This window comes from Balaenoptera physalus (genome assembly GCF_965194825.1).
Source record: "Balaenoptera physalus genome assembly, chromosome: X".
NCBI classification, from domain to species: domain Eukaryota; kingdom Metazoa; phylum Chordata; class Mammalia; order Artiodactyla; family Balaenopteridae; genus Balaenoptera; species Balaenoptera physalus.
Genome location: NC_138903.1, coordinates 24,971,808 through 24,994,510, shown reverse-complemented (window position 1 = coordinate 24,994,510; position 22,703 = coordinate 24,971,808). Strand labels below are relative to the sequence as shown.

General features: G+C 37.8%; 2 pseudogenes across 2 annotated transcripts in view; both read left to right on the top strand.

Moving 5' to 3' along the window:
• LOC309652623 (small nuclear ribonucleoprotein E pseudogene) overlaps nt 1-22,703 on the top strand; it is a 409,018-nt pseudogene that overhangs the window by 228,638 nt on the left and 157,677 nt on the right. The gene's annotated exons all lie outside the window — the stretch shown is intronic.
• Nucleotides 825-4,772, top strand: LOC309652275 (serine/threonine-protein phosphatase 4 regulatory subunit 3B pseudogene; annotated as a pseudogene). Its single transcript has one exon. The product of its transcript is annotated as a serine/threonine-protein phosphatase 4 regulatory subunit 3B pseudogene (transcript).

Sequence of the window (22,703 nt, the reverse complement as noted above, 5' to 3'; positions counted from 1 at the left end):
AAATATATAAAAGTTCTTGTCACAGTGTCTTGAACATAAGCGCTAAATTATTATATTTGGTCAATGATATTATTACCTTTCTTTATAATAATAAGCAGTCAAGTTATCATTCCTTAGTTATTGTGGTTGCTGTTACTACCATAATTATTAAGAAAAGAAATAAAACAATTGATCTGTGGTGTTCCATACTCACTTTTGGCTAATTTCACCTGAGTTTCCCTCTGGCCCACTCCTTCCCTAGCAATAAGGAGTGTGGTTATAGAATTGGGAAAATTTGAGGAAATGTTTTCCCTGTTGTGCTGAAAGATAGAGCTTTAGCCTTAGCTGAACAGAGTAAAGGAGTTGCCAACTCCCTCTTAGAACAATATCCTCTCCCAAGGATGGGTAAGTTAGTGATACCGACATTGGCTAAGCCTTTTAGAGAAGGCCTACTTACAGATCTCTAATCATTGGTAATGGTCTACAGTACACTTGTTCCTGCTTCTTTGGGGAGAGGGGCAGAGTTGGGGGGAGCAGGGCTTGTGGGGGGAAGTGTTTTTCTTTGACACACAGTGTTCGATGTTGACTTGCTCAGGACATAAGTGATTAAGCTTTCTTTTGTCTAGGGTCCTAAGTCTCCATCCCCACACACTTGATGAGTGAAAATGTTTCTCGGGGACAAAACCTTTTATGGAAAGAGCAGTGCCGTTTGCTCGCATTCCTAAGCCTCCGTTGGTGGCTTGGTAGCATCTCGCCTTAAGTGTAGAACGTTCCTTTTGGGTAGAATCCTGGGGGAATCATAAGAATCTTGACGTAATAGAGGCTTCCCTAGACAGCCGCGGGCAGGCTCAGCGACTCACTGCTTCAATCGCAACGTGGAAGGAGGGGCTCAAGGGATGGAAGTGAGTGGTAGTGGGACTCCAGGGAAACCCTATTGAAATGCGGAGCTGCGGGAGTCCCTGTGGCCACTATTTATCCGCCTTGTTCTATCATGATTTTCCCCACTAGCCACCTCAGCTACCGTCGCTGCCGCCACAGAGCCAGCCGTCATTGAGTGGGGGCATGACAGAAGCGGGGACCCGCACCGAGACCAGTGCTGGGGTGACGAGACCCGAGGTCGCCATGGTGGACAACCAGTGCTATGTAAAAGTCTATACCCTGAATGATGACCAACAATGGGTCTTTCTAGGCACAGGGCTCATCTCATTCACTTATGAGGAGTGGGCCCAGGGCGTGCTTCTGCTAGTTAGATCCGAGTCCAACGGCTCACTGATCTTGGAGTCAAAGATAAATCCAGACACGTCCTATCACAAAGAAGGAAAGTTAATTATTTGGTTTGAGGGTGAGAACCATGGTACAGCGATACATTTCCAGGACACGGCAAGTTGTCATGAGGTCTGGAAAGACGTTTGCCAGGTTCAAGGTAAAGTCCCGTGTGCCGAAATCATACATGACGTCATGGATGAATCAGAAGAGGAAGAGTGTGATGACTCGCCAAAAACCGCTGAACTGCTCGACCTGCCAAACTGCGAACTCGGTAAACTTGGACAGATTGCTGACTTAGTTACCTTGGGTCTCACCTCACCTATGGGTAAAGAAAGCCTGGCTCTGGCCTTGGAAAGGGAGGACTATATTAAAAAACTACTGCAGTTGTTCCACACTTGTGAGAACCTAGAGGATACTGAAGGCTTACACCATTTGCATGGAATTATTAAAGGAATCTTATTCCTCAACAAGACACCTCTGTATGAGATCCTGTTTTCTGAAGAGTGTATCATGGATGTGGTGGGATGCCTTGAATATGACCCTGCTTTGGCTCAGCCAAAAAGGCATAGGGAATTCTTAACCCAAAATGCAAAGTTCAGGGAAGTTATACCAATAACAGACTGTGAACTTCGACAAAAAATACATCAGACGTACAGGATACAGTACATTCATGACATCTTTTTGCCTACACCATCCAAATTTCAAAAGGATGTTCTTTCTAGTCTTACAGATTTTATTTTTTTTAACAAGGTTAAGATAGTCAACATAGTTCAGGAAGATAATGAGTATTTGGCTGAAGTTTTTGCCCAGATAAGGGATAAGGCCACAGATGATGATAAACGGCGTGACCTGGTATTTTTTTTAAAGGAATTCTGTGCATTTTCTCAACTATTACATCATGAAAACAGGTGTGCACTATTCACAACACTGACAGAATTGGGAATTCTTCCTGCTCTTAAAATTGTAATGGGCATGGATGATTTGCAAATAAGGTCAGTTGCTACTGATATACTTGCTGATCTAGTGACGTATACTCCATCCATGTTCCAAAGATTTATAATGGAAGAAGCCCGGCAAAGTGAAGATGGCAAACTTTTCATTAATTTAATAATTGAACAAATGATCTGTGATACTGACCCTGAGCTAGGAGGTGCTGTTCAGTCAATGGGACTTCTTTGTGCTCTACTTGATCCAGACCACATGCTGACAACACATAGAAAATGTAAAAGAAGTGAATTTCTAGATTTCTTCTATAAACGTTGTATACATAACTTCATAGCACCACTTTTGTCAACTACTTCAGAAGATATATGTGAGGAGGATAATATAGTTGGATCTGACAAAAACAACACAAATCCCCTCAATAATTACCAAACAGCACAGCTGCTTGCCTTAATTTTAGAGCTGCTCACATTTTGTGTGCAACATCACACATATTACATAAAAACCTATATTTTGAGAAAAGACTTGCTAAGAAGAGTCTTGATCTTGATGAATTCAAAGCACACTTTCCTGGTCTTGTGTGCTCTTCGCTTTATGAGAAGGATGATTGACCTTAAGGATGAACTTTATAATTTTTACATCATCGAGGGAAACCTTTTTAAGCCAGTTGTAAATGCCCTTCTGGATAATGGAACTCGGTACAATATGTTGAATTCAGCTATTATTGAGCTGTTTGAATACATAAGAGTGGAAAATATCAAGTCTCTTGTTGCACATATAGTTGAAGAGTTTTATGAAACACTTGAGTCAATTGAATACGTTCAGACATTCAAAGGATTGAAGATTGAATATGAACAAGAGAAATACCGGCAGAATCAAGTATGGAAGAATTTTTATTCTGTAGCGCATAGTAAGGTATTTTGCAGAGGTGCCAGTGTCTTGGAGGAGAAGGAAGAAATGAGTTCTAAAGAAAATATAGAGGAAGGAAAAGCAGGTATGCCATCATCAGAAAGTGAGTTTCAAGATCATTATGATAAATTTGTGGAGACTAAAAAAGCAAAAGAAAATGAAGACAAGGTAGATCTTCCCCAAAAAACATCTTTTGGTGGCTTCAGATTTACTTCATTCCATTCTGCTAGTGATGCTGGTGGAGCAGGTAACCCAAACGGTAGCAGCATGGTGGGCTTAGTGGATTATTCAGCTGACAAAGAAGAAGATAAAGAAGGTGAAACACCCCCCAGGAAAAAACTATATCTTAGCTCATAAATTCTTAAGGGAAAACCCTCAACATTACTAAACTGTACATTACTAAAATTGTGTACACATCAAAACATTAATAAAATTCTGTAACATTAGCTGAAACATCTGAATCCAAAGCTTTCTCATGTGAACTTACATCTATTCAATAAGTAGCAAAGATGCTCAGTGTTATCATCTAGGAGAATTTATTTCTGTAAAAACCAAACTTTCTAGAATTAAAAAAAAGAAAGAAAAGAAAAAAGCTAACCAGAACCTGAGCGATAACTTCTTAGCAAGAAAAAAAGTCTTGTTTGAGGGGAGAAAACAGGTTGATAATCTAATATTAATGTAGTTCTGTTTCAGGGGTATATATTAGAAACAACTGTTAACAGTATAACATTATTTGCCCAGTGGTTCTGGCTATGGTTTTCTTTTTTCAGTTGCCCTCTTTGAAATAAAATTTACATTCATGTTTATGTGGAAAGCAAAGTCAACTGTAATAAAAAATAAAGTTAAGCTCTTCACATTTCCGTGAAGATTTGACAAAAACTCCCCCTTATGAGTAATTGGAGGGAAGTAACTTTTGGTATGTATTTTCATGAATAAAAAAGGAAGCTGGATTCAAAATGTGCTGTTCTTAGCATAATTTTTTGTTTGTTTAGATGAGGTGCGAAGAATCCCTCCAGTAGTATTCTAAAATAGTGTTCTCTAAGACCTTGGGAGTGGGTAGAAAAGAATACTTTCAACTGCCTAAATTGTGAAAGATACTTGGAAGTCATTTCCTGATTCATTAATAAAGTTGTGTCTGTCTCCAGAGCAGTGGGTAACTTTTAAAGTGTAATTTACAGAGATTAACAATTTACAAAAAATAGTGCTGAATGAAGTGGCACTTAATATGTAGAAACCATTTTGGACAGTTTTTTAAGAAAAAGTTACTTAAGTGTCAAAGTACACACACAGTACATGAAGTTTTTTTCTATAAACAAAGAGGAGTAATATGAAAGGTGCTTTATTAAAGAGTGAATGCAAGTGAATTTCTAATAATAAGTTGTAACAAAGAAATTAAGTGGTTTTATTTTTAGAGGAGGAAGTTAACTGGGTCCATTTTTCCTGGAATTGCTTAAATTAAAGCAGTTTCTCCTACTTGAAGATTTTAGAGTTAATTTTAATTATGACCATGGTTTGAACAAGATGGACTGTCTGTGTAGATATGAAGTATAGTTTTCCAGAAGACAGATATTTCTCTTGTATTAAAAATACCACTTGTTTTGTACCATTTGCTGATATTTATGCTGAACTATACAATTCAGGAATTAAAAAGTGACCCTGTAATTCCAAAAATAAAAGAGACCATTTTAAATGTGTACTATTATGCCATAGGAGACACATCTTATGCAAAACTGAGAGATTGTTGTGTTAGAGCTACAAAAAGAGTGTATTCCTAAAACAACAAATAATCATTTCATCATCAAATATAAAGTCTGCTAAAGTGTGAACATGACCTCAGGAGATATAATCAGACATTACTGAGGACGTGACAGGGGAATGTTATCTATAGTACACACATTTACATGCATACACAGAGTTTTATCTGAAAAAATATACTTAACTCTTTGTTTTGGTGGTAGTAGCTCCAGTTCCTTAGCAGAACAGATATTTACAACCAGACAGAGAAAAACAATTCTTTGGTGCTCTCTCTGCTTATTCTCTTCCCTTCAGCTAGTTTTAATCAGCCATAAAAAATGGACACTAGGAGAAAAAAAAATGAATATTTGCATTTCTTGTTGTATTGTCCCCAGTGAGTGTGTAAGGAAAGACGAGGGAGGGCATAGCTGTAATGGGAAGTTAATAAAAGGTAAAAATAAAAACAAGGAAAAAGAAGAAGAAAAGAAAAACAAAACAAAACAAAAGAAAAAAGGACAGGCATTCTCTTGGGCTGAGCTGTGTAACCTCCGTGAGCCCTTTTCTAGTCTCAGCAACTTAACGTTAGGGAAACAACATGACAAGCAAAATGGTGCAAAGGCAGATTGCCCATCAGATGGCATAACCTACTATTAAGGGAACATTTAAGAGGGCAACAAAACACAGAAGAGCAATCCTTACTGTCAGCACACTGAGTGAAAAATTGACCAAAATGTTCAGTCTCTGTAGAAAGTGTGTGTGAGAAGATACATGTCAAAAATGTTTACTTTCATCTTTAAGTTGTTAAGAAGTAATTTTAAAAGTCCCCTTAAGTGGATTATTTATGAAAAGAAGAAACAGTTTGGAATGGCCTTGTACTTACAACAAAATTCAAGTGAGCATTTTTTTTTTTTTTAATTTTTATTTATTTATTTATTTATTTATGGCTGTGTTGGGTCTTCATTTCTGTGCGAGGGCTTTCTCTAGTTGTGGCAAGTGGGGGCCACTCTTCATCGCGGTGCGCGGGCCTCTCACTATCGCAAGCTCTCCTGTTGCGGAGCACAGGCTGCAGACGCGCAGGCTCAGTAGTTGTGGCTCACGGGCCCAGCTGCTCCGCGGCATGTGGGATCTTCCCAGACCAGGGCTCGAACCCGTGTCCCCTGCATTGGCAGGCAGATTCTCAACCACTGCGCCACCAGGGAAGCCCCAAGTGAGCATTTTTGAAGAGATGCCCTGGATTTGTCAAGGTTTCAGCTTTAAACACGTGACTTCCAGTCACCTTTATGGCTTAATGACTTTCTAAACACACCAACAAAGGGAGGGTGATATAACAGATAAAGCAAAAGCTTCATATTTGGACAGCCCTTGATGACAATTCAGGCTCTGATGCTTACCAGTTCCATGAACTTAGGCAATTTACTTATTTTCTCCTTTAGCCACAATCTCTCCATCTTGTCTTAAAAAATTAGAAACTATATATAAATTACCCAGAACATATTTAGTACTCAATAAATAACTTTCAAAACTCATTATCGTCATCAAGAAGATGGAGGATAAAGCCAGGTATAAGCCCTTATATCACAAGTTATGCTCATAAATCAATAATCCTATACTCTTGATCAAATTGATAGCAACATGATACATTAAAAACTAATGAGTTCAGTGCTGGTTGGCAGACAAGTCTATGTATATGTATCGTGCCTTGCTGAGAAACAACTGAAATAAAGAGCATAAAAGTAGACAGAAAAATAAACCTTCATAGCAATGAAGACATTTGGGTGGAGTGGTGTCTGAGGTGTTAACCAAAGAGTGAGAGATGTCAGGAGTGAAGGGTGGGATTGAAATTAGAAAAGTAGGAGGGAAGATGGGGAGGGCATCGAAGATTTGTAAAAGTGGCAAGAGTCACTGAGCCCTGTTCCCCTTGTCCCATCCCAGCAAGCAGGGTAGTCAACTAGAATGTGTCCCTAGATAACAGCCCGAACGTCCTTGCCCTACAGCCCCTGAGATAACAGGCAAAGCTGAAGGCCCTGTTATGGATGTTGTTGCCTCAGAGTTAAGCCCTTCTCTTTGGGGTGTCGGAGGATCCAGGATGCTGAAAGCTTACCACCCGGAGGTGCAAGTCCGTGTTTTCAGGAGAGAGACATGTTAATGCCTGGCTCCCACCCAAGAAGTACAATCTCAAGACCACAAACGGAGCCCCTGGAAAGAAAATCTTTACAACTGGCAGGCCTGTCAGGTGGTCCCAACACCAGTCAGGGAACACAGTTTGAGGATGCTAGCAGGTCAGCCTTCAAGTTCCCAGCTCAGTCACAAAAACAGACTAGTCCTTGTTTTGGAGGGTTTGCTAAGTGCAGTCAATCCAATTTTCTTGTTTGTCCATGCCACCAGCATGGTGGCATGACCTTAGTCCACCCCATGGAATGACTGAGATTAGGAGTCAAATGACATCCAGAGGGGTGTGTGTGGTCATCCCCTGCTTCTCCTGATAGATCTCTCAGTAAGGTTAAGGGGAAGGGTGGTCAGAGCTGCTTAGCTGGGGCTGGCAGACCCAGCAGTCAGTTAAACTGAAGACGCCTGCAAGAGTTTGAGGGAGCTGCACCAGAATGTTTCCCTTGGGGAGGAAGTCTCCAGAGGCAGCTCTGAAATACATGGGCCCTTAATGCCCCTTCCTCCCCTGTGCAACCCTGGGTGCTGGGTTGTTGCTGTTCCTCCGCCTCCACAATACCTGAGTGTCCCTTTGTGGTAACTATAATGTTGCCCCTTTTTCCGTTCATTCCCTACTCTCACCCAAACTTTTTATCTAGAAGGATCAGGTGTGAGAGGCACAGGACATTTGTATAAAACCAGAATTAAGTTTGAATCATGTAGGTCCCATTTTTGCCCTGCTGCCACCATGGCTATACCAGCCAGGCTGGTCTGGGGAAAGAAATATGCATCATGCCCCGAAATGGTCATGACAGAATCCTACCTTTTCAAAAGAGGCCTATATAACTTCCCATCCCTTTAGTCCTGATTTAATGACCAAATTGCCTTACTCTGATGTAGGGCTTCTCAACGTCACAGCTGTTGACGTTTGGGGCCAGATCATTCATGGTTGTAGGAGGCTTTCCTGTGCGATATTTAGCAGCATTCCTGACATCTACCCACGAGATGCCAGCAGCACACCCTCAGCTGTGACAACCAAAAATGTAACCAGAAGATGCTATGTATCTCTCAAGGGGGCAAAATCACCCTTGACTGTGAACCTCTAGTCCAAAGATGTGTGGAGCTTAATTCAAGGACTTCTCTTACTTTGTGGATATTGGGTCCACATCCAGTAGGCTGAGTCATCTTCTCTTTTTACCCTCTACCTGAAAGACCCCAGTACAAACAAGGGTCAGGTACATAACATACTTTCATAGAAAGAGAACGGACTTTGCTTGGAATCACAGAGATCCCAGTTTTGCTTTTCATTACAAGTGTAATCAGGGCATCTTATTTGACACCTCTAATCTCAGTTTTCTTATCTGTAAAGTATGGCTAACCACACCGTTATGGCTGAATTGTGTCCGCCAAAATTCATATGTTGAAGTCCTAACTCCCAGTACCTCATATGGGACTATATTTGGTGACTTGGTCTTAAAAGAGATAATTAAGTTAAAATGTGGTTATTAGGGTGGACCCAACTCCAATATAACTGGCTTCTTTAAAAGAAAGAAATTTGGACACAGACATACATACAGAGGGAAGACCATGTGAAGACACAAGGAAAAGATGGCCACCTACAAAACAAGGAAGTGGGCCTCAGAAGAAACCAACTCTGCTGACACTTTGATCTTAGACTTCTAGCCTCCAGAACTGTGAGGAAACAAATTTCTGTTGTTTAAGCCCCCCAGTCTGTGGTACTTTGTAATGGCAGCCTTAGCAAACTAATACAAATATCTAATAGGAAGAAGTTTTGCAAAAATGAAAGAATACATATCTTATGAATATCACAGAGTTATTATGATAATGAGTTCGAAAATGAGATATGACAATAGCAACTCTTTATTAAGTATGTGTTATATGTCAAGCACACCTTCTTAGGCAATTTACCTACATTATTTCTAATTTCACAATAAACCTGCAAGGTTGATGTGATGACCAGGAGAGTGCACTTTGTAGAGAAGGAGAATGATTGAGTAAACTAAAGGGCCTCAGCCACTGTGCTCTGCAACCATTGCCCCTCTTTCTCCCAGGCCGCACTTGCTAGCCAGTGGTTAGCACGGCGCGGGTACTAAAACAGGCTTGTTCCTGGAAGAAGAGAAACTCCTCTGCCTGGAGACTTTGACTTGAGGACTTTCTGAAGGCCTTCCTGAGCATTCTTAAACTGCATGGTGATCTAGGATGCTGCCATCATTCTCTCTCTCCGTCACTTGACGTCAGAGTGTATCATGATCCGACGGCTCTTCCAACATTCTCCAGCTTGCTCTCCATTGCCTCTCATTAGCTTTTCCCCTAATAAAATCCTTGCATGCTAAATCCTCTTATGCTGACTGTTTCTTGGAGAACCTGGACTAACACAGTATGTATTTTGACTCTATTTTACAGGAGAAATAGAGGCACACAGAAGTGTGTTCCCAGAGTTGCATAACTAGTACTAGTGAGACTATTCAGATATGTTTGTCTAACTCCATAGACTGATTCTGCTACATATAATGTGTCTTGAAATATATGGTGAAAGTACTTTAAACATTAAAACCATTATATGCACCTACCATAAAATATATATTTATTAATAATAAAGTAGAAATCTGAAATCAATATCTCATGTCTTTGAACAATCTATGCACATAGATAGTAACAATGTCCCTCTTTCTGCTTTACCCACACTTCCAAATGTTAAGCTAACACTGCTTGAATTCTCCTCCATGAAACACTGTACTGTGCAAACCACTGTCATCGCACTTACCACAAGAGTTGCTAAAGAGGTGACTGGTGAAATTTTCCCTCTTGCCTCAGAAGTCAAGACAGATAAAATAGCTAACTTTCACTGGGTGCTAAGCACCATGCTACTAAATAGTTTATATGGGTGGTGGGACACATTGACATTAACCCTGGCGGTCTGTATCACCACTTCTCATGCATTGGCCCATGCTAGAATTTAGCTGGTAATCTGAGAAAACTGGCTGACATAGGGACTTACTTGATGTACTGAGATTAAATTTTAGCCCCATTGAAGAACGGAGGCTGGAAATAGAAATTATGTCCAATTATATACAACTTGAAGTTAAACCCCTTGCATTTCAGAGTGTGTAGACTGAGTTTCCTAACCACTAGACTTGCACCAACTCATGTTCCTTTCTACCCTTCTATTGGATTGTTTTCATGTTTGTTTGTTTATCTTTTCCCCTTTATTGCTTTCCAAGGCATTTTTTCAATTCTAATCTGGTAATTAGTTACCTTTAAATTGTAACATGCACACTTTATTTTATAAAGACTAAATTTAATCAGTCTCTCCTTCCCTGGAATAATTAAAGGAAATTGTTTTATATGCATCATCTCTCTATAGTATTTCATGTGATTGCTGTTCTGCTATATTTGACACTTTTAGCTGTTTTCACTAGAAGGTTTTTCATCACCAAACTGTTGGAATCAGAAGCAAACCAAATTTGAGATACATTATTTCCTGCTCTCACTGCAATGACTAAAGTAAACAATTATGCAGGTAGTATTTGGAGAACACTGCAGAAAACTGCTTTGGTTGGAGAGTTACTAGGGCAACCCTTCAGAAAAGGAGGACCTTACGGGCTGAGGAGCCTGATAAGCTACCCAATAATATTGGGTTGTTTCTGCTGTACACATTAGGTACCTGAAATCTAAGATCTATCATTCCTACGGTTTGCTCAGGAGCTCATCCTTATCAGTTTGATGAACATGAATTTGGTGTTCAATGGATTTTATATGAATATACTCATAACAAATTCATATTATAGTTATGTGTGTATGTACATAAAATATATACTTTACTATGTAACATTAATAGACACTTACTCTTTGTCTTTTCCATTCTCCCTCCATTTCCCAGAGAATTATTCTAAATTTCTAATAGGAGATTCAACTTCCAATTCTTAGCCAAGAACTTGGAGTGAGATTGACCCTACCCCATCACCAGCCCCAGGGACATATTAGTGTATGTATTCCTTGACATTTGCCACTGATACATGGATAGATATACAACAAAGACAAAGCAAATGAAATGCATAAGTTCTAGGAATTCTACTCTCTTCTTCTATGAGATCTACTTGAGAAGATTCTCTTTGCTGCTGGATGTAAATGAGAAATGTGTCGCTTTGGGAGCTGGTGGCAGCCATAATTTGAGAACAAGGGAAAAAACATACTGCAGAAGAAACCAGTAGCAAAGAAGCAAGGCAGATAATTGTATAGAGAGAAATCCATCTACAATATTAATCCCTAAATCAAGCTGCACCTAAAGCTTTACTTTTGGATTATTGAATAACCAGAGAAAATGTTTCCTTTGTAATTTAAGCTGATTTACATTGGGTTTTCTATTATTTGACATATTCTGAGAATATTACAGGTGAACTCTGTTTAAGTGTCAAAGATAAAAATTAACTACAATGCTATTTTAACCGCTTCAGGGCACAGAGAAAAAGAACGTCCAAACACTTCAAAAATTGGATTGGAATTTTACTAGAAAAAAAACAAACAAACAAGGAGATTCCCCAAAGAAAATTTTAATTCATATTGAAGCAAGTTCCTAAATAAAATACCACCAGTTGTAGCCTATCAGTACATCATGACTATTTTTCTAGTGAGTAAGGAGTTTTTTATATTAATATTAAAATAAGAAAAATATTCATCTCGTAGAACACTAAAATAATTATAAAATTTAATACCCATTTCTGATAAAAAGTTAACACTTTCTTAACTGTGTGTAGCATGTATCCATAGAGCTGATATGTAGCCAGTACGTACATACTGGTAAGGCATACTAGGTAGTGTACAATTTGACTGGTTGCTCAGTGCTCATTGATAGAGGTCAAAGTCTGTTGGGTAGATGCTGCAGTATGTTTTGAATTTCATTCCATTATACAAACTGGTGTGTGTTTATGTGTGTGTATTAATGTAAAATATGTTCTATATGTGTATATGAAAATCAGAATCGTATTTAATGGTGAATCTTTAGGGAAATATCTATTATAGTCAAGAGCAAGATAAAAATGCCACTAACCAGTCATTATTTTACATTGAACTGTTGCTCCTAGCCTATCCAATTAGATAAGAAAGATAGAAAAGAGAGCTATAAATTTTGGGAAGAAGAAAGACATATTATCTTTTGCAGATTTTATTATTGTATACTTTGAAGATCCAAAAGATCTGAAAAACAAAAAGAGAATTCAGTAAGGGTGTTGATTATACAATTAGTAAATGACAGCCTGTAACTTTCCCTTATCTTTTCCTTTAAGCACAGTAGCTACTTAAAATTAAATGTCTATAATAAATATAAGAAATGTGTAAAACCTATATGAATAAAGCATTAAAGTTTCTTAAGACACATTAAATCCTTTACTAAGATTTTTAATAAAAATCCTTTAATAATAACATGCCTTGATTTTGGACAGGAAATTAGCATTGTGAGGAATTCCCTTTTCCAAACATAAGTTCATTAATGTAATGCAATCCAAGGAAAAGTACTATGAGGATTTTATTTTTTTAATATAAGATTATTCTGAAATTTACCTAGAGATATTACTAGTTGAGAGTAACATGGACTTTTATGAAAAAAAATGTTAGAGGATGACTTCTACTAGATATCAAAATATGTAAGTCCAATTTAATAAAAACCTTACTGTACTGGTGCAGCAAGAAAGAAACATTTCAGTGAGAAGAATAAAATTTAGAGATATATTTATGGGGTTTCTCATATGCTAAATATGGGGTAAGCTAAGTTATGCAAACATGGTGTTGGTTCAGCAGTGTAGACACTAACAGAAAAATGAGACTTTACCTTACATTATTAAAATAAATTTTACAGAAATACAATATTTCAAGAAAATAAATCACAAAACTACTAGTTTATTTTGTGAAGATTTTACTAATCATAGGTGGTAAAGACTTCTTTTCTCATAATGACAGGAAATCCAAGTGGTGACAAAGGGAAAGACTGATATATTTGATGACACAAAAATGTTCTGTGGTAGTGGGAAATAAGCCAAATATATATGTTTTTCTATGGGTTATACTTTCTTTTTTACAATCAAAGAAGAAAAACATAAATGACTAAATTTACTGGTAGAAAAAACATAAATTAGCAGTTCACAGAAAATGAAACACCGAAAACCAGTAAACATGTAATCCTGTAGTCTGTGGCAAGCTGAAAAAGATACGCTCCCCCAAAGATATTTACATCTTAATCTCTGGAACCTGTGAATATTACTGTATGTAAATAACAGTCTTTGCAGATGTGATTAAATTAAGAATTTGGGGATGGGAAGATTTCCCTGGGTAATACAGGTTGGCCCTAAATGCAATCCCATGTATCCTTACAAGAGGAAGGCAGAGGGAGGTTTGACACACGTACAGAGGAAAAGACAATGTAAAGGCTGAGCAGAGAAAGATTCGAAGTCTTAGCCTTGAAAATTGGGATATTGTGGCCACAAGCCAAGGAATGCCAGCAGTCACCAGAAGCTGGAAGAGGCAAGAAACAGATTCTCTCCTAGAGCCTCTGGAGAGAATGCAGCCCTGCTGACACACTGATTTCCCCCCATGATGCTAATTTTTGAACTTTTGTCCTCCAGAACTGTGAGAGAATTTTTTTGGTTTTTTGTTATTTATTTATTTATTTATTTTGGCGTGCTGCACAGTGTGCGGGATCTTAGTTCCCTGACCAGGGATCGAACTCGTACCCCCTGCAGTGGAAAGGCAGAGTCCTGACTACTGGACCGTCAGGGAGTTCCCTTTTTGTTGTTGTTTTAAGTCCCCCAGTTTGTGGTAATTTGTTACAGCAGCCACTGTAAACTAATCCATGCCCTAACAATTAAAAATATAAATTAAAATAACAATGAGATATTATTTTACATTTCTGGGCAAAGATTTAAAACCTTGGTGATAGAAGAAAAGTGGGGTTCTTTTATTCTATCCCCCTGCAATTTTGAAATATGCATAGAAAGAAACACAACCCTTGATTCATATATTATCTTCTTGGAATTTTGCCTAGTAACATATTCAGAAACCGTGAAGAGACAAATGTACCTTGATACTTACTGCAGCATTGTTCAGAGTAATAAATTCTGTAAGTAGCTTAAATGTCCATCACCGAGTGACTAGAATTACACATTATAGCATAGTATGCACATATGTTATATTATTTGAAATGAGATTTTTTTTTCTGAAAGGTTTTTCTTTAATTGAAGTATACTTGATTTACAATGTTGTTAGTTTGTGGTGTACAGCAAAGTGATTCAGTTATACATATATTCTTTTTCATATTCTTTCCCATTATGGTTTATTATAAGATATTGAATATAGTTTCCTGTGCTATACAGTAGAAATGAAATGAGATTCTTTTGTCTCACTTTCAGCTGAGGTCCTAACACTGGACAACAAAACAGTAGTTGCCAAAGTGAGGCACTAGTCCATTTATGCAGTTCACATAAAGAAGTTGTATGAAAAAAGGTTTTGTGACTCACACTTGAGACTTTAAATTGAAGTAAGGTAAAGAGAGAATTTCTTTGGAGATGTTTGCTATAGGACTCTCATACTTCTTCTTATTTCTTCATTACACTACTCTTTGGAAAGAGAGGACAAAGGTGCTTTTCATTGCTAGTCTAGTGAGAGGGGCTTTATTTAAGGAAACCAGCTGAAGATTTTGAAAAGTGTCCACTGAAGTTTGGGGAACACAGTGCCCTGGTGTTTGACTCATACCTGAGAGTTCTAAAGAGGCTGTGGAATTATCCAGAGAGAAAAAGGGTGATATTAGGAACAAACAGAACTTCCACCTACAGAATGCACAAGCCTGTGAGTGTGTTTTCCACAAATTGGTATGTTGATATGCCATCAGAGAGCTAAAGAGAAAATAGCTTGAAGCCATCTTAGCAGGAACTTGGCCCAAAATAGCTACCTGAAAGAGGGCAGGAGCTCCAGTCTGGAAAGTCTATGGAGTAGCTTACCAGACACCAAGGAACTTAAGAGCCATCACACATCATGCGGATGAATTTCTTAGAAATCCTTAAAATCACCCCAGGAGTAAATGAGCTGTCTTTGAACAGCTGCCAAACCCAGAGACTGCTGGCTGAATATATCTGTACTCTAACCCCACTCCCTTCCTGGAATGGCCTGAAACTATATAGCTAGTTAGGAAAAGAAGAGATGTGGGAGAGAGAGAGAGAAAACTGATTCTCTTTGCAGATATTCCCCCTGAAACCGAATCAAGTTAAATCAAACTTGGAGGTTCATCTTGGGAGGTTCATCACACTGAACAATTTATTATTTAAATGAGACAGGCATAGTGTCTGAAATGTACCAGGGGACTATTGCTATTAATATCTGAAAGTGACTGGAAAAGTTATCACTATTATCCAAGAGGCAGGCAAGGGAGTCCACAAAGCAGGTAGGACGGTGTCGACTGAAAAAAATTGAACAACCTGAAAGTTGAGAACTACATTTTATTTGGTGGACAAGACTGAGGACTTAAGCCCAGGACGCAGCCTCTCAGATAGCTCTGAGGGACTGCTCTGAAGAGGTAAGGGAAGAGCCAGGATATAGAGGAGTTTTTGCAACAAAGACCAGGTAGTAGTCAGAACATCAAAAGATTACCGTTAATTAAAGAAAACCCGGCATCTCAAGTTAAGGAATTTAGCGCTTTACTATGTATGGGAAAATGCAAGAGTCTGGACTCATTGAAATCATTCCTTTGATATGCACCTTAGCTGTCTGGGGCCAGTATCCTGTGCTTTGTCATCCTGAGTCTCTTCAGGGTGCACCCCCAGGGGGTGACTGAAGCGGCTGACTGCTGGGTGGCTGTAACGTGATGGCTTGATGGCTGCAACATCCTTTGTTTACTGATATGGCAGGCAACATTTTTTCATTGATAACGGCACCATGGTAATGCTTACACCCTATCAACCTGAACATATTCAATAAGACTGTTTAAAAAAGTACAGAGTAAAGTTGATTTCAATATGTAGACCCAGGAAAATACCTCAAAGATACATTTTAAGTACTGTAACAAAATATAAAATGGATGTAGAAGAATATGAATAGTAAGATCCCATATATGTACTTTTACAAAAATGCACGTCTCTAATTGAAGATTTCCATAAGGAAGACAACAATGATGACGAAGGCTGGCTGCTATGAGGCTGCTGACAAAGAAGATGAAAAAGAGGCTACCTGTTGCTCCTACAAGATTGCCCCTTGCTCTGTTTCCACAGCACCAGCTTATTGCTTCTACTTTAAGAGGCTAGCCAATAAAAATAAAGTTTGTCCAAACCTTACATGGATTGAATACCAAGCGCTGTTCCTGCTAATCCTTCGTAGTAGTTCCTTCCCCAGCCTTGGGTAGTGTGTGCTCACGTGAATCTGCTGCTCAGTAATCAGCCGAATACTTAAGGGGCACCCCCTACAGATCTCCGGGGTTCTCTCTCTGTAGAGCTCCCTCATCTCCAATACTCTTTTCTGAGAATAAGAGCCACCCTGGTCTCCCTGAACTGTCAGCTCCATCCCAGGGGTCCTCCAGAACCCTACCTGGAAACTCTAAGGCCAAGAAACTCTCTCTCAGGACTAAGCTCAGGCAGTTCTAGGGTCTCACTTTGTTTATGTCCCATCTCTCAAAACTATTAGGTATAAAATAGTCAACAAGGATATATTATACAACACAGGGAATATTGCCAATATCTTATAATAACTATAACTGGAATATAACCTTTAAAAATTGTGAATCATTATATTATACACTGGTAACTTTTTTTTTTGGGGGGGGGGGTGGCTGCACCACGTGGCTTGTGGGATCTTAGTTCCCCAACCAGGGATTGAAACCCAGCCACGGCAGTGGAAGCACCGAGTCCTAACCACTGGACCGCCAGGGAACTCCCTATACACCTGTACCTTATATAATATTGTACTGCAACTATACTTCCATTAAAAAAAAAAAAAAAGAATCAGTGTCCTTTTTTGCCTGATGTTCGGTGTCCTTCAACTGTTCACTGTTTTGGGTTGCTGCAGGTGAGAAGATGAATCCAAGTCCCACATTGGTCAGAAGTGCGGCTCTAAAGTTTTTAAAGAAGAAGCATCAGGCAAACATACACAATAAAATTCTAAACAAAATGTAAAAGGGAGTCAAATCAAACACATATATCTTCCCTCTCATCCAAGAGGCTTTTGAAATGACAAAAAAGAAATCTCTAAAACACTGAATCTCTAGTCTTCACCTAGTTAACTCTTCCTTCTGATCTCAGCGCACTCTTTCAGATTCATTTCCCTCATCTCTCATTTCAAGGCTCTGTATCTTCACAATTTACAGCATATGCTTCAGGTACACATTTATCTTTATGTAAGCAATCATTTGGTTAATCTCAGTTTCCCTTCCTAGAATGTAAGCTCTCTGAGGATAGGTGCCTAGGCTCTTTTTGCTCACTCCTCTCTCTCCAGTGGCTATTTGTTATAGTGCGAAAGAACAAGGAACTGGGTCTGTTAGATAACTTGAAGTACTGCAGGAAGATCAAATGTAGATAGAGTTGCAATGATGGAGAAATTTGAACAGAGAAAAATATTTCCTAAAGATAGGCCATCAAACGTATCTGCTAACATCCTCCCTAGAAGAACTTTGAAAAACTATGCACCCCCCACGTATCTTAAGTGGCACCTACATTTTTCAGCATAATTTGAAATCATTGTGAGGCACGGAATTTCTGATATACTGTAAAAATTGTAACTTAAAAAAACCCATGACATTATTTTAAAAATTGTAACCAATGGAACTTAAATGTCATATGAGTTTTTACTCATCATCACCATTAAAACAAATACATGAACAAGATCTTTACATTTAGAGATTCTAGATTTTCCTCTTTCCCCAAATCGTCCTAATCTGCTTCATGTCTGAACATAGTTTGTTGATCGCTGTTAATGGACAATTAACAAAAACTTAGAAATAAGACACTTGAGACTACAAAGGAGTTCAAATTGAAGTTAGGTAACGAGAGCATGTTTTCCTTTTTCTTATTGGAACATTGTCTAAAAGGTTCACTTTGGATTATTTGATTCTTTGGGGAATTGTACCTTTGTTTAGTGTACTATTTGTTATTTATTAGGGTCTAGGCTTGGTGAAGTTACATGTTAACTTTTACAGATGGTATTCAGTAGAGATGCATTATTTCTCTCAGAGAAAATAATCCTAATAATTTACTTTTCCAGTAAGATATTAAACAACTTTGACTCAAACTTAGCAAATGTATTTCAGCTTGCCTCTCTTAAACTGACAACATAACCACTGTTTGAAATCGCCTTTGAACCAGCTTTCCCACATGCTGTTTTTCTCATTATTTCCCTCATTACTGAGTCAAGCAAATATTTGACATGTGTTCACTTTATAACTTTAACTTTGGAAAGTTATTTTTGTATAACAGCCTACCCTAAGTAAGAAAACAAAAATACTGGATGTATAAGAATTGAAATTTTACCATGTGTTTTATGCCTGCAGGCACAAGGATTTAAGAGCTAAAATAGGTCTTGTGGATTTATTTTTGTTACAATGATGGTTAGTATACAATTGGTCAAAACAATCTAAGTGCATTATACATTTTTATAATTATTACCAAATAAAGTTTTATGGAAACTATACTTCATAAAATATGATAGAAATTACCCTCGTTAATATCTGACAGCTAACATTTAATTTTTTATTAATGGATGGTAAAAAATATTAAGAATTTCACAAGATGAAATGAGTATTGAATGTAAAGGGAATAAATATTTCATAATACGATGATAAAATATGTTTTAACTTCATTATCAAAATCCTGAAAGAAATCACATAAAACTTTTATCTTTGAATTTTATCCAGTGTGTCTTGAAAACGTCCTGTGCTTCCAGTTTCATATGACAGTATTAAGATCACTAACCAGTACTGCTTTGGCTGCTGGAAGGTAATTTTCTTTCTGGCTAATGACTCGCCCTTAGGGATAAGTATTGAGAAAAGCTGAAAAGAGTTGCTTATATTCATAAGTAGGAAAGTATCTTTTTGAGCATTCAATATGTCTTACTAAATCTTTCTTTACTTTTCTTCTGTGTGTCTCCTTCATAGGAGATACGTTCCTTAACAATAGTCTAACGGAGGCGAGAAAGTCATTAAATAAAAATCATCATTACTCCCACCACTACCCTGTATCACATATCTGAATTCAGAACATCTCATCATGGGGCAAAATACCAAATTTCTAACAGATGGCTCATAACTGAAATATGTAGAAAACAGGAAAATACAGGAAACTTTATATGTTTATGCTTCCTTGATTCAAGTTTAAAGCCGGCTTTCCCTTTGTTGGTGCCCTGGAGGTTTTCACACCCTGAGACAATGATCCATAGCAGGACTAAGAGTGGGTGAGAATTGTGAAGAAGACACAGTATGTAATTCTGTCGTAAAGAGAGAGGAATTCTACTGTGAACTCAGAGCTTTCTCAGTCTAATCAGTTTCAAAGACGTGTACATATGGAAGGTGACTATTTGGGAATTTATGCCTTTAAAATTATTTATTCATAATTCCCTACCTCCAGAAAAGGTTTGGCTAACCTCCAAGGATGGATCATCTACAGATAGAAGGCTATTTGTCCAAGTCATTCACTGGGAGCTTCAAAGTAGAGAAACACAGAAAGCAGAAGTTGGCCTCTGGGCAGTGTTTTCTAAATTTTTCTCACGATAAGAATCACCTGGGGTTCCTGCTAGGCTTTGCAAATCCCCTGCCCTTCCCTGAAGATTCTGATTCAGTGGGTCTGGAGTGGGACCCTGCAATCTGTAGTTTTAACAAGTGCTCTGGTGATATTTGCACCATCCCAAAACAACACAGGTACACTTTGAGAAAATGTCTCAAGGATGTGGTTTTCAAATCTGGCTTCTCAATTACTGATTTAGGGGAGCTAAAAAAAAAAACCCACCCAGGTGCCTGGCTTACTTCAGTTAAGTCAGTTTTCCAGGGGATAGAGCATAGCCATAACTTATAACTAATTAAGACTTTTTAAAGCAGTATTAGGTTCACAGAAAAATTGAGGGAAACATACAGAGATTTCCCATATTCCACCTGCCCCCACACATGCATAGTATCCCCCATTATTAAAATCCCCTACCAGAGTGGTACATTTTAAAACAAAATTTTTATTGAAGTGTAGTTGGTTTACAATGTCGTGTTAGTTTCTGGTGTACAGCAAAGTGATTCAGTTATAAATATATATGTATTCTTTTTCATATTCTTTTCCATTATGGTTTATTACAGGATAGTGAATATAGTTCCCTGTGCTCTACAGTAGGACTTTGTTGTTTATCTGTTTTTTTAAGAGTTTTTCTTTAACTTTTTATTTTATATTGAAGTATAGTTGATTAACAATGTTGTGTTAGTTTCAGGTGTACAGCAAAGTGATTCAGTTATACATATACATGTAGCTATTCTTTTTCAAATTCTTTTCCCATTTAGGTTGTTACATAATATTGAGCAGAGTTCCCTGTGCTATACAGTAGGTCCTTGTTTGTTAATCCATTTTAAATATAGTAGTGTGTACATGTCAATCCCAAACTTTTTACAATTGATGAACCTGCATTGGCACCTCATAGTCAACCAAAGTCCACAGTTTACCTTAGAATTCACTCTTGGTATTGTTCATTTCATGGGTTTGGACAAATGTATAATGACATGTACCCATCATTATGGTATCATACAGAGCATTTTCACTGCCTTAAAAGTCCTCTGTGCTCTACCTAGTCACTCTTCTCCTTCTCCCCCCAACCTCTGGCAACCAATGATCTTTTTACTATCTTCATAGTTTTGCCTTATTCAGAATGTCATATAGTTTATATCATATAGTATGTAGCATTTTCAGATTGGCTTCTTTCACTTAGCAATATGCATTTAAGGTTCTTCCATGTCTTTTCATAGCTTGATAGATCATTTGTTTTTAGAGCTGAATAGTATTCCATTTTCTGGATGTACCACAGTTTATTTATCCATTCACCTACTAAAGGACATCTTGGTTGCTTCCAAGTTTTTGCATTTTTGATTAAAGCTGCTATAAACCCCAGTGTGCAGGTTTTTGTGTGGACATAAGTTTTCAATTTCTTTGGGTAAATATCAAGGAGCATAATTGCTAGATCATATGGTAAGAGAATGTTTAGTTTTGCAGGAAACTGCCAAAGTCTCTTCCAAAGTCGTTGTACCATTTTGCATTCCCACCAGCAATGGATAAGAGTTCTGTCACCCCACACTTGGTGTTGTCAGTGTTCTGGATTTTGGCCATTCTAATAGCTGTGTAGTGGTATCTCATTGTTGTTTTAATTTGCATTTCCCTGATGACATATGATGTGGAGCATCTTTTCATATGCTTATTTGCCATCTGTAGAGACATCACTTTTTAAAGTTCCTCAGATGTAGTGCAAAATCTGGAGTGGAGGATGGTAGCAAACTACTTCACATGGGCCAAATCTGTCCCATTGCCTCGTTTTATAAATGTAGTTTTATTGGAACATAGCCACACCAATTTGTTTATGTATTGTCTATGACTGTTTTCATGCTACAATAGCATGGTTGAGTAGTTGTGACAGAGACCATATGGCCTGTAAAGCCTGAAATATTTACTAGCTGGCCCTTTATAGAAAATGTTTGCTTACCACTGCCTCATATTTAAAGCAATCATCATGGTCCTTTAAGAATTAATTTAGGAAGAGCAAGGGTAGCTGAGGCCTTGTACCCCGACTCAGAGAAACATGGCTGATAGCTTCAGTTTCTCTGTCAATATTGTTCTTCTTTAATAAGTGGATGATATACCAGGAAAGGGATCCTAGTGGGGTCTGAGGGAAACAGAACAAGGTATGAGGTAACTCCAGACCTCTACAACACAGAAAAATACTTATTTATGAGATACATGTTTGGGACTGAATTTTACTTATGGCAAACTAGTATATGAATAGAATTCCATTGTCCAAAGTAGAGGAAGTCGCTTAAATACTTAGGTTTGGAATTAATACATAGCCAAGTTTCCAACCGTAATGTAAATTCTACAGAAAATGTTCAAGTCTATATGAATAAACTGTAGTCTCTGCTGAAGCACACTATAGGGGTCTTGCATAAATGGAAACCATTTTTTTATATGGGAAGACAATATTGGTTATCAATTTCTCCTGTACTAATCTATAACTTCAACACAATTCAAAATGGGTTTACTTTTATCAATTAAAAATAATTGAAGCAAATATAAAAAAATTAAGACAGAAGAATTTCTAGAGGAAAAATTACAAAAATAGAAATGAAGAGGGAGTTTCGCTCCAGATATTCATTTTTTTAATAACGTCTACAATGGAATTTGTTGTTGACTCAGAATAGACAAATCACTGGAATATATTAATATATGATAAATTAGATTTTTATATTAATTGGGGAAAACAATAGATTTCTTTCATTATCTCTCAAATATCATGAAAAGTGTTCACTAATCACAAGAGTTTGAGAGAAACCATATAAAAGCTAAATTCTATAACTTTAGGTTTCCTGGATGATGTGTGACTACATAGAGGAAGATAAACAAGGGCCTGGAAATCAATAGATAGCATTTGCCTATGACATGGTCAGTCTCAGACTGTCTAATAAATGATGTTAGAAAACTCTGTTTGGTATATATAGAAAAATAAAACCTGAT